The following is a 12762-nucleotide window of genomic DNA, read 5'->3' on the forward strand; positions in this document are numbered from 1 at the left end:
GTTATTATTGTATTACTACTGGGAACACACAGAAGCTAATACAAATAATAACAGAAGAAATAAACAGAAATCGTTGGTGTTATGTTTGGAGGAAACCAGGCACACCTCATCACCAGGCCATTACCATCCCTACAGGGTAGTGGCAGCATCATGCTCTGGAGATGGATGATGCTGTCACCAGCATGCTTCGCTGTAGGGATGATTTATTTATTTTTTTAGTGACAGGAGTTGGTAGACCAATCAGGATAGAGGGAAAGACAAATGCAGCAATGCACAGAGACATTCTGGATGAAAAGTTGAGTGCTCTTCAGCTCAGACTAGGGGGAGGGTTCATCTTTGCAGGACAACGACCATTTGCACACAGCCAAGATATCAAAGGAATGTCTTCAGGACAACTCTGTAAATGTCCTTGAATGATCCCAGCCATAGCCTAGACCTGAATCCGATTGAACATCTGTCAGACTTTCCCCTGACGGTTTGTCTATGTTTTAGTTTTTTCCTCTGCATTTGTCTTTGTTTCCTCTGTTTTTAGTATCTCATGTCTTTAGTTCCTGTCATGTGCTCTTATTTTGTCAGCTTCCTGTCTTGTTCCCTGAGTGCTGTGTTGCTCCTCAGCTGCGGCTGATTGGCACCTGGCCACACCTGTTGCCAATCAGCCCGCTCCTATTTGTACCTGCTTTGTCTTGTGTCAGTTGCTGGATCATTGTATTGTCGTTGCCACATGTCACGCTTGTCATGCTGCCTGTCGTGTTGATGTGATCATTTCAGCTATTACCTGTCATGCTACATTTTTCCTGGTCGTCCTAGCGGTATGTTGTTCTTGTTAGCCATTAGCTATTTCCAGTTTTTCTGTTTGCTATCCACTAGCTTCCATGCTAAAGCTCCTGTTCGTTTTTCTGGTTCCCAGTGCTAGCTCCCTTAGTTTGTTACTCCGCCCACATGCGTGTTTTTTGTTTGTTCTTGTTTAATTTGAATTAAATCATGTTTTCATATCCAATGCCTGCCTCCATCTCTGCATCTTGGGGTTCGACATCAAATAACTCTGACAACATCCCTGTCGGGATCTGAAAATGGTTGTGCACTGACGCTTCCCATCCAACCTGATGGAGCTGGAGAGGTGCTGCAAAGAGAAATGGGCCAAAGTGCCCAAAGACAGGTGTGCCTAGCTTGTGGCATCGTATTCGGAAAAGGAGCATCAACAAAGTATTTGTGAATACCTACGTAAACGTCATTTCTTACTTACATTTTAATTACATTTCAAAAAGCTCTGAAAAAAAACTTCTCACTTTGTTATTACGGGGTATTGTGTGTAAAATTTCGAGGAGAAAAATGAATTTATTACAAGGCTGTAACACGATAACTTGTGAAAAACATGACGCGCTGTGAATACTTTTACATGTACATGTACATTGGCACTGTACATGTATGTGACAATGTACTGTATATTCAGTGACGTGCGGTGAGGTTCATGGCTGGTGAGGCACTGACTTCATCACAGTCAGATTTACAAACATATGAACCCTATAGAGCAGGGGTGGGCATTACGTCGATCGCGATCGACTGGTCGATCTCGGAGGGTGTGTCAGTCGATCTCAAGCCAGGCATTAAAAAATATACATAAAAATGAGCAATCATCAATCATACCAAGACTTCACTTTCGTCAGTTGTTTGACATTCTCGCCACCCGAGGATCTTGTGAGATGACGCTGGCTGCTGCGAGCTCATATTTAAGAAAAAAATCACTAACAGGGCGGACACAGAGAAACACATTTTATTTCTAGAGACTCCGTACCTACTGTCAAAACTCTAAAGACCGACTGCATAGTTCCTGTCTTCACCATAAAAGACCTGTTTCATCCTGCCTGTGCTAACAAAATAAGAGTCTCAGAAAGCTAGCGTGCACAAGCGAGCAAGCTACGGAGTTTGATGCCAATGTATTTCTCCCCCGCCCTCAGCGACCGCTTTCTCACTTGCTTGCCCACCCGCACACTCACTGACGTCACTCACCTGACATTTAAGGGCCACACACATATGCTACTCTCATAACAAAGTGTTTAAAAACGAGTATGCAAGTTGGACAAATGAGATGCCAAATCCAACCACTTTCATGTGGTATTGGACAGAAAGGAGGACTTTTTTTTTCCTCCATTTGAAAATGCGGACGTTATCAGCACCACTGTCTAATTCCAATCAATGCAAGTCATCAGAATCAAATACACCAACTTATATTCTTGTCTTCATGAAAGAAAGGAGTCTGTGTGTGTTAAACATGCTTGTATTATCATTAAACACCATTAACTTGTTAACAAAAATGTCTCTTTCATAAATAAATTAATATAAATTATAAATAGAAATGAGGTAGATCTCCTCGACTTGGTCAATTGAAAAGTAACTCACCTGCAGAAAAGGTGTGAGCGCCCCTGCTATAGAGTATCTTATTCACCATTTGATTGGCAGCAGTTAACGGGTTATGTTTAAAAGCTCCTACCAGCATTCTTCCCTGCTTGGCACTCAGCATCAAGGGTTGGAATTGGGGGTTAAATCACCAAAAATTATTCCCGGCCGCTGCTGCTCACTTCTCCCCTCACCTCCCAGGGGGTGAAGAAGGGGATGGGTCAAATGTAGAAGACAAATTTCACCACACTTAGTGTGTGTGTGACAGTCATTGCTACTTTAACTTAACGTACCTGGTACTTTAGCTAGTATAGTAGAAGTTCTCTATATTTGGGCTAATCAGAAGTCTAGATTACGACTCGGAGAGAGTAGGACAGACACAATTAAATACTTGAAATGATAATGGTGTTATTTAAACATGTACAGTGCAACAACTAGTGGACAGACATTAATAGGAATGGCAATTCAAAACAAAAGAAAAAAACAGAAAGGAATCCCAAAAAACAATGTTGGTTTAGTTCAGGTAATTCAAAAAAAGTAATATCAAAAGTTCTTCAAATTTATAGGAGCCATATGAGACTGATCACAGTCCAGATGTGCTTTCGCAGTTCATACAGCCATACGGGTTGGGGTTGTGGATATGGCAGTTTATGGTGAAAGTTCAGTTTATGGGCAGGTTGTGTATGAGGTAGTGCAAAAGGCCGCAGAGCAATGAAGTGCGAGGCAAGGGGTTCGGCTATAAGCCGCCTACTGGCCCGACCAGAGCAGGTGGAGTTCAGGGGTTGAGGAGGTGGATATCCTTGGGCTCCGGCTCGAAGCCTATCTACAGCTCGCCATCCAACACTTAGGGACCTGGCCTACGTAAACACAGGACCCGGAGTTCAATCAATGTGCGCACATAAATATCCACATTAAGCCATCTATTGCTCGAACTTCAATAAATAAATTACACTTATTATTATCATTATTAGCGATAATACTGCTAACATTAACAATATTAAATAATCACATGTACTGTATGTACAAAATAACAAACACGACAGTAAACAATGTTGTCACTGTGACAGGTGTAACACAGTGTTGTCACTATGACAGGTGTTATCGTGCACCAGCGGCAGGGTACATTCATTGTCTTTACTGTAGCATAAAAAATGCAGATTGCCTTAAAACGCCACAATACTCAGTCACCATATTTAAGTACCAAAAATAAAGACTCGACATAAATATAAATTCAATCAGATCAGAAACATTGGAGTAAACAGGTTTAAAAGCCGATGGTAACCGCCCATAGAAAATACATGGGTACGGCTAGTAGCTACTATTAGCAAACAAATTCACTTACGAACTCTGCTTAATATCTCAACATCGACAAACTCTTTCGTCGCAACTCGGCCCTGATGGTCCGCACCTATAAGTTTACAATTAGTTGTAAAATGTTGGACGGTTGTTTTTACAATATGCAGGAAAACGACAACTTTAAAATATACCAGCTTCAGATGTCCCCAAGCCTAGCCGAGTAGTCCCAAGAATGATCTCTGGGATCACTAGCGTCCTCTACCACCAGGAGGCGAGCCACACACAGTGCGTCTTCGCAGCCGTTTTATGATTGCCCAGCACAAGAAATACGTTACACACATGCAGTTGTTGACAAAATACACTGTACAACATATAACTCAGCTAACTAAGCTATGGAAATGTATAATATAATTCATATAGCAATACGGTCTCACTGCACATTATGGTCTCACTGCACAGCAGCTAGCAGTTAAACAAGTCATTGCGCAATCCATTGCGAGGCTCAACTGGCTGGTGACTCACCGCAAGTCTCTTCTCAGTATTTGAACGGCAAATGTGAAAATTCAGCGATTATGAATAAAAATAATCTAAAACTGGTGAAGTTAAATGGAAAATAACTTTATAGTATAATCACTGAATACATATAACAATTTAATTTTTTTTTTTTCTTTTTACATTTTTTTTCTTTCCATGATGGCACGTGAGGCCCCGCCTCACCTGCGTTCCCTGACTGCACGTCACTGTGTATATACAAAACATATGAATGTTTTGTGCTTGAAAATCATATAACAAAAATGTTTCCCTCAGTAGAAATGTTCTTGAAAAGGTAAAAAAAAACAACTTTAAAAGTACGAATAATGTGCCTTGTTACCCATGTAGTAGATCACACACTGCACCCTTCCAAATCACATACTGTGTCATATACAGTGTGGCCCCGTTCGTCAGTTTATTTACCTGACACATGAAATGTGACCACCATAGCTGTCAGAAGGCAGTAGAGTGCTTAATATCTTCAAATGTGTTTTGTGGCAATTCCAACTTTGACCACAACGTCAGTTGATATGTAGAGTGCCGCTTTCCGTCATTTTTAGCAAACTGCATTGTGAAAAGACAAACACCCCGCGCCCCATGTGTCCTGGGTCCATTTTGCCACACAGTCATTACAAAGCTGAAGGTGTGAGAAAGAGTTTTTATTTGCGTGGACCCAGCGTATTGACAAGTGGGATTGTACTAACTAGTGGATATGTTGGACAGTGAGGAAATGTCCCAAAGTCCTTGTGAAGGTCTTACGAGCAAAGGACAAAGATGGTCTGTGCAGATGCAAATATTCTCACTGGCAGTACATCTACAGCTTTCCATTACCAGAGGTCAAAAGTCTTTCTAGTGTTTTCATTGCTGACGAGATACACCTTACACCAGGGATAGAAACAATGATATCTTAGATAATTACAAGGGCTGTGAATCTTCACAGCACCACATGATTCGATTCTTGGGAGTAACGATTCAATTTAGAATCGATTCTCCATTCAAAACTAATATGTTTATATATACATATATATATATATATATATATATATATATATATATATATATATATATATATATATATATATATATATATACAGTTACAATAAAAAGTGTACATACACTTGTAAAAAACATCATGTCATGCCTGTCTTATTTGTTTGTGATTGAGTGATTGGAGCACATACTTGTTGGTCACAATTTTTTTTTTTTTTTTTTTTTTTTTCATGAAAAAACATTCATGAAGTTTGTTTCTTTTATGAATTTATTATGGGTCTACTAAAAATGTAAGCACATCTGCTGGGTCAAAAGTATACATAAAGCAATGTAAATATTTGCTTGCATGCAATGAGGTGACGACTTGTCCAGGGTGTACGCCACCTTCCGCCCGAATGCAGCTGAGATAGACTCCATCACCCCCGCGACCCCAAAAGGGACAAGCGATAGAACATGGATGGGTGGATGAATGTCCCTTGGCAAGTTTCACTGCAATAAGGTGCTTTTGGTAGCCATCCACAAGCTTCTGCTTAAATATTTGACCACTCCTCTTGACAAAATTTGTGCATGGGTTATTTGCATTTCAGTTTTATTTTCAAACTAAATAGTATATGGTTTAAGAAGGCACAGACAAAGGTAAAAGAAGGGAAAGTGTGATACATGTTACACAGACATTGAGTGGGGTTGTTGGGTATTGCAGTGAGAAGGAGGGGAGACTGTAATGCAGTACCGGATGTTATTTCATGGCAAGTGTGTACAGTATGTGCTGGAAGGGCCAAATAAGCATTGGGTGCAGGAGTAGCAAGGAACTAAAAGTGGAATTTATTAAACTTTACCAACCACAACCAAGGACTCAGACTTTTTTTTTAATCTTCAACAAAGAAGAATGCAAGAGTAGCACAAGAGAAACATTGCCAGCGGTGCCCAAATCATCTTCTTATACTTTGAGTTGTAACTGTTTTTACAGACAAACTGCATTTCGAATAGGGGCTCAAATACACAACGTCATCCTGTAAACCATAAAACACAATTGTCTCATGCAGTAAAAGATGATGTTCGTGTATTACGGAGGCCACAAAGCACACATTGACATTTGGCTTGTTGTGTTTTCCCATAGTTTGCATGAAGAGCACTGTAAATCTCACAGCACATTACGGTCTCACTGCACAGCAGCTAGCAGTTAAACAAGTCATTGCGCAATCCATTGCGAGGCTCAACTGGCTGGTGACTCACCGCAAGTCTCTTCTCAGTATTTGAACGGCAAATGTGAAAATTCAGTGATTATGAATAAAAATAATCTAAAATTGGTGAAGTTAAATGGAAAATAACTTTATAGTATAATCACTGAATATATATAACAATTTAATTTTTTTTTTTCTTTTTACATTTTTTTTCTTTCCATGATGGCACGTGAGGCCCCGCCTCACCTGCGTTCCCTGACTGCACGTCACTGTGTATATACAAAACATATGAATGTTTTGTGCTTGAAAATCATATAACAAAAATGTTTCTCTCAGTAGAAATGTTCTTGAAAAGGTAAAAAAAAACAACTTTAAAAGTTGGAATAATGTGCCTTGTTACCCATGTAGTAGATCAAGTGTGTACAGTATGTGCTGGAAGGGCCAAATAAGCATTGGGTGCAGGAGTAGCAAGGAACTAAAAGTGGAATTTATTAAACTTTACCAACCACAACCAAGGACTCAGACTTTTTTTTTAATCTTCAACAAAAAAGAATGCAAGAGTAGCACAAGAGAAACATTGCCAGCGGTGCCCAAATCATCTTCTTATACGTTGAGTTGTAACTGTTTTTACAGACAAACTGCATTTCGAATAGGGGCTCAAATACACGACGTCATCCTGTAAACCATAAAACACAATTGTCTCATGCAGTAAAAGATGATGTTCGTGTATTACGGAGGCCACAAAGCACACATTGACATTTGGCTTGTTGTGTTTTCCCATAGTTTGCATGAAGAGCACTGTAAATCTTCACACTCAAATAATTTGTGTCAGGTTGTATTTTAAATTTTGTCAAGGAGACTTATAAAAAGTCAGGTAAAGTTGGCATGGAGCTCAAATATTGTTACACCACTAACAAACACATATATACATATATATATATGTATATATGAATATATATATATATGTATATATGAATATATATATATATATATATATATATATATATATATATATATATATATATATATATATATATACATCTATCTATCTATCAATCAATCAATCAATCAATCAATCAATCAATCAATCAATCAATCAATCTATCTATCTATCTATCTATCTATCTATCTATCTATCTATCTATCTATCTATCTATCTATCTATCTATCTATCTATCTATCTATCTATCTATCTATTTATGTGAATATCATTGTGACTTTAACTTTTATATTCACACACACACTAGGTGTGACGAAATTATTCTCTGCATTTGACCCATTATCCTTGTTAATCCCCTGGGAGGTGTGAGTAGTGAGCAGCAGTGGTGGCCGCGCTGGGAATTAATTTTTGGTGATTTAACCCCCAAATCTAACCCATAATGCTGGGTTAGATTTGCAGGGAGGTAACGGCTCCCATTTTTATAGTCTTTGGTATGAGTTGGCCGGGGTTTGAACTCACGACCTACACATCTCAGGGCGGACACTCTAACGCAGAGTGTACTGACTCACAAATTGATGTCCTTGGACATTCCAGGCCAATAATATCTTTGTGAGACGGCCTCTCTGCTACTTGCATGGAACGCAACAAAGATATCATTGGCCTCTTCCTTGTCACAGAGCACCTTGACCTTCACACACTGATGAATGTTTAGCATTGGCCAAATCCCAGGAGCATGTGAATGCATGACAGGTGCCAGAAATAACAATAATCTCCCCAACTTCACTCAATGATGCCTTGAAATATAAAGTTAATGTAATTGAATTGAAATAACTGTACTATTTGAATTGAACCTAAATGAAATTAAAAGAATGTTTGGCACTAAAACGAATCCATGTTAAAAATGTTTTCACTAATTTCAAAAATATATGCATTGCAAAATAATAAATGTAGCATATATTGTGCATTAACTTGCCCACCACACTCGACGCAACATCTGTCTACTCAAATTTGTGTCATCGCTAATAAGCGAATATTCCAACAATGAACAGTCAATATCAAAATGTTAATTGAAAAAACCTAAATAATAGATATAAATCGTTTGAGGTGCGTAATATGAGGTCTGTCATACCCTTGCCTCTCTACTTGGTTGTTATCTACCGCCCCCCCAGGGCCCTATTCGGACTTTATCAGTGAATTCTAAGAGTTCGTTGCTGATCTAGAGACGCACACCGACAATAAAATTATAATGGGGGACTTTAATATCCATTTGAATACTCTATCAGACCCTCTGTGCATGGCGCTCGAGACTATAATTGATTGCTGTGGTCTTACACAAATAATAAATTAACCCACACATGGCAACAGTAATATGATAGTGCTTGTCAGGGGGGTCACCACCTCCAAAGTTATTATACACCCGTATACTAAAGTATTGTCCGATCATTACCTTACAAAATTTGAAGTTCTGACTCATTGACAACAGGCTAAAATAATAACTGCTTTAGCAGCCGCTACATTAATGCTGCCACAACGATGACTCTTGCTGGCCTACTGCCTTCGGTAATGGCACCATTCCGAAATTATGTGGGCTCTATTGATAACCTCTCTTCCAACTTTGTTTTTTTTGTTTTTCATCCTGTCCAGCTTCTCAGGCAAATCATATAGTTGATGTAGATGCCCATATCGGCGGTTCAGATTTACTTTACAAAAGGGAAGTGTAGGATACTTCTCTTGTTGCATAATTTGTATTTGAATTTATTATATGTATTTATATTATCATTTGGTGCAGCTGGGCCGGAGCAGGAGGGGATGGAAAGAGAAAAAAAGGAAGACAGAGGGGGAAATTGTGGGGACAAAGGGGGATTAGATAGAGAGTCAAAAACAACAATAGCAAACACAACAATAACAATGACAACAACAACAACAACAACAATAGAGCAACATCAGCACATAGGATATGTACAAATATGATGGTAAAAGTGATTGCAAAGAAGCCTTTTAGCGAAATAAATAATAATACAGAAATGACACTGACCATTTTTACATTAAAAATACCAATATAAATAGCACTATTGATATTGAATAATAACAGTAATGTTCCTCTATTATCAACAATACAGTTGTTCATGTCATGATCCGCTACCCGGATCATAGACTTTTGGGGATTTTGAGTTTGTTTTTGCACTTCCTGGTTTGTTCTGTCGCCATGGTTGCCTATTAGTTTCACCTGTCCCTTGTTTCAGCCTCACAACTGTTTGTAATTACTGTCTCTTATTTAAGCCTGCCTTTTCCGTTGTTTTGACCTCGCATCCTAGCTTTTGTTTACATGCAACTAGTGGCGACGCTGCTTCTGTATTCTGGTAAAACCTGTTTAGTACTCGCTAGCTTCCACGCTATGCTCCGGTTGTTTCTCTAGCTCACATGCTAGTAGCTCTTTGTTTTGCCTGTTGTGCCTAGTGCAAGTGTTTCTGTTTGTTGCCCTAGCTTCAATGCTAGCGCTTTTGGTTTGCCCTTTCTACCTAGTACCAGTGTTTTTGTTCATAATCTGTTTTTAGTTTAAACATATCATTATTTCTTACCTTTACGCTATGTCCGAGCCCGATCTGCATCTGGAAAGAACGCACCCGAACCACCATGCCCAGCAAACGTCACAGTTTATACATATACAAGATAACTAGAGATAAAAAAGGAATACTGAAAAATGGAGCGGAAGAAAGTGAAGCAACCGATATTAACCTTGTAGATTGTTATAGTAAAAATAGGTTAAGCTTTATCAGTGTGCCTTGTGTTACCCAGTTTACCCTAGGGCAGTGGTTCACAAACTTTTTTTGTCATCCCCCACTTTAGACAAGGGGGAGTTTTCAAGCCCCACCTGCCCCCATGACCCAACAGAACGCTAATGCCAAGCTTAACATTTTCAAATTTATTGAACATCAAGTAACATCAAGTTGTATACATTCAAACTCAATAACATAAAATAACATCAAGTTCATTAATAAATAAAATAACTGTGCAGCTGTGGTATAACTCGCATCAAGTTCAATAATAAATCAAATAACTTGCATCAAGTTCAATAATAAATCAAATAACTTGCAATAAGTTCAATAATAAATCAAATAAAATTGCCACTTTGCAATCTTTGCAAAAAAAAAGGAGGAGTTATGTATTTGGCAAGACAGGGCAAGTGAACATGAGTTTTACAGTACTCCAGCATTAGAGGCTGCAATGAGCCTGTTTTGCACTGCACGGCTATTCAAATCGGGGTTGCAGGCTTGACACTGCCACGCTTAAGTCATGCTCAATGTTCAGCTGAGACCTGTACTTCGTTTTGAGTGAAGCAACAGCTGAAAAGCCTATCACAAACGGATGCCAGATTTTTGTTTCTCTGCAGGCGCTGGCTTTGGCTCGACGACCTTTGAGGTTACGAGTCACAAAATTATCCATTTTGTGTAATTGTGGTCCACACATTAGCCTGCTACCCCTCCGCGCGAAAGTTTGTTCCGCTTAGCCCCGCCTCCATTAGTTACTGTTGCTATGTCTGTCAAACTTTCGCTCCGACCAAGAAATTTAAAGCCTACAGGAAAAACAAGTAATATACATTTATTTATATAGCGGATTCCACAGACAGAATCACAAAGTGATTTACAGTGTATATAGAAAATGAAAGCATAATAAAAAAAATTCTAAGAATATAATTTAAAAAAGAAAAAATTTAAGTGAAATTTCCTCCCGTTCCTCGCGCCCCACCTGTCATGTCTCTATTCCCCACCAGTGGGGCCCGCCCCACACTTTGAGAAACGCTGCCCTAGGGCAACAATGTTAATATATGTTTGATAAAACTTTATTATGTGCATGAGTGTATGTATGTATATGTACTTGTATATGTACAGTATGTGTATATATATGTATGTCTGTACAGTGAATGTATATGTACAGTATGTGTATATGTATGTTTGTACGGTGAATGTATATGTACAGTATGTGTATATGTATTTCTGTACAGTGAATTTATATGTACAGTATGTGTATATGTATGTTTGTACCGTAAATGTGTGTGTGAATGTATGAACTTTGAGTATGTAGATATGTACTGTTTTTATGTATGCATGTGGTAGCGTAGGTACCTATGTATGTATGTATAGTAGTATGAATAACGGTGTGTATGTGAGTATATGTGTATTTGTATGTACAATATATTTGGCTCCCAGTGTGTGTGGATCATTATTCATGCGTTCGTTACGTCTCGTCTCGATTACTGTAACGTATTGTTTCCATGTCTCCTAATGTCTAGCATTAAAAGATTACAGTTGGTACAAAATGCGGCTGATAGACTTTTGACAAGAACAAGAAAGTTTGATCATATAACGCGTATACTGTATATATATATATATATATATATATATATATATATATATATATACATATATATATATATATATATATATATATATATATATATATATATATATATATATACATATATACCTACTGGCTCACCTGCACTGGCTTCCTGTGTACTTAAGTTGTGACTTTAAGGTTTTACTTACGTTTTACTTGGGGTGTTGGAGGGGGGGTTGGGGTCACCCACATCTGCGTTCCTCTCGAAGGTTTCTCATTGTCAACCCACTGGGTTGAGTTTTGCCTTGCCCTTATCTGGGATCTGAACCGAGGATGTCGTTGTGGCTTGTGCAGCCCGTTGAGACACTTGTGATTCAGGGCTGTTTAAATACATTTTGATTGATTGATTGATTGAAATACATTTTTGACAGCAGCAAAGCAGCCATTTGTGTAGATATTTGCTCTAAAAGAGTATTTTAAAAAGTAAACAGTACAGTAAGTACTTGATGTTGATATATGTAATGCTCATAAGAGTATTCTAGTAGAATATGCAGAGATGATAAGTGTCAATATCAAAATATTACTTGAAATACATTTTTGGCAGCCGCAAAGCAGCCAACGGGGAAGATATTTGCTCTAAAAGGTTATTCTAACAAGTAAACAGTACAGTAGGTACTTGATTTTGATATATGTAATGCCCATAAGGGTATTCTAGTAAAATATGCAGAGATGAGATGTGTCAGTATTAAAATATTACTAAAATACATTTTTGGCAGCAGCAAAGTGGTCGTTTTGGTAGATATTTGCTCCAAAAAGGGTATTTCAACAAGTAAACAGTACAGTAGGTACCAGTGACGTGCGGTGAGGTTTATAGCTGGTAAGGCACTGAGGTAATCAGAATCAGATTTACAAATATACAGTATGCGCTCTGCGCAGATTATTTGCCATTTGATTGGCAGCAGTTTACGGGATATGTTTAATTTCTGCATTCTTTACACATACAAACTGTCGCCCACAAAATGTGCATTTCATTAAAAACTAAACAAAAATAATGCTATCACTGTCTCACCTTTACTTATAAATGAAGTCTAT

The sequence above is a fragment of the Nerophis ophidion genome, linkage group LG02, assembly GCF_033978795.1.
Source record: "Nerophis ophidion isolate RoL-2023_Sa linkage group LG02, RoL_Noph_v1.0, whole genome shotgun sequence".
NCBI classification, from domain to species: domain Eukaryota; kingdom Metazoa; phylum Chordata; class Actinopteri; order Syngnathiformes; family Syngnathidae; genus Nerophis; species Nerophis ophidion.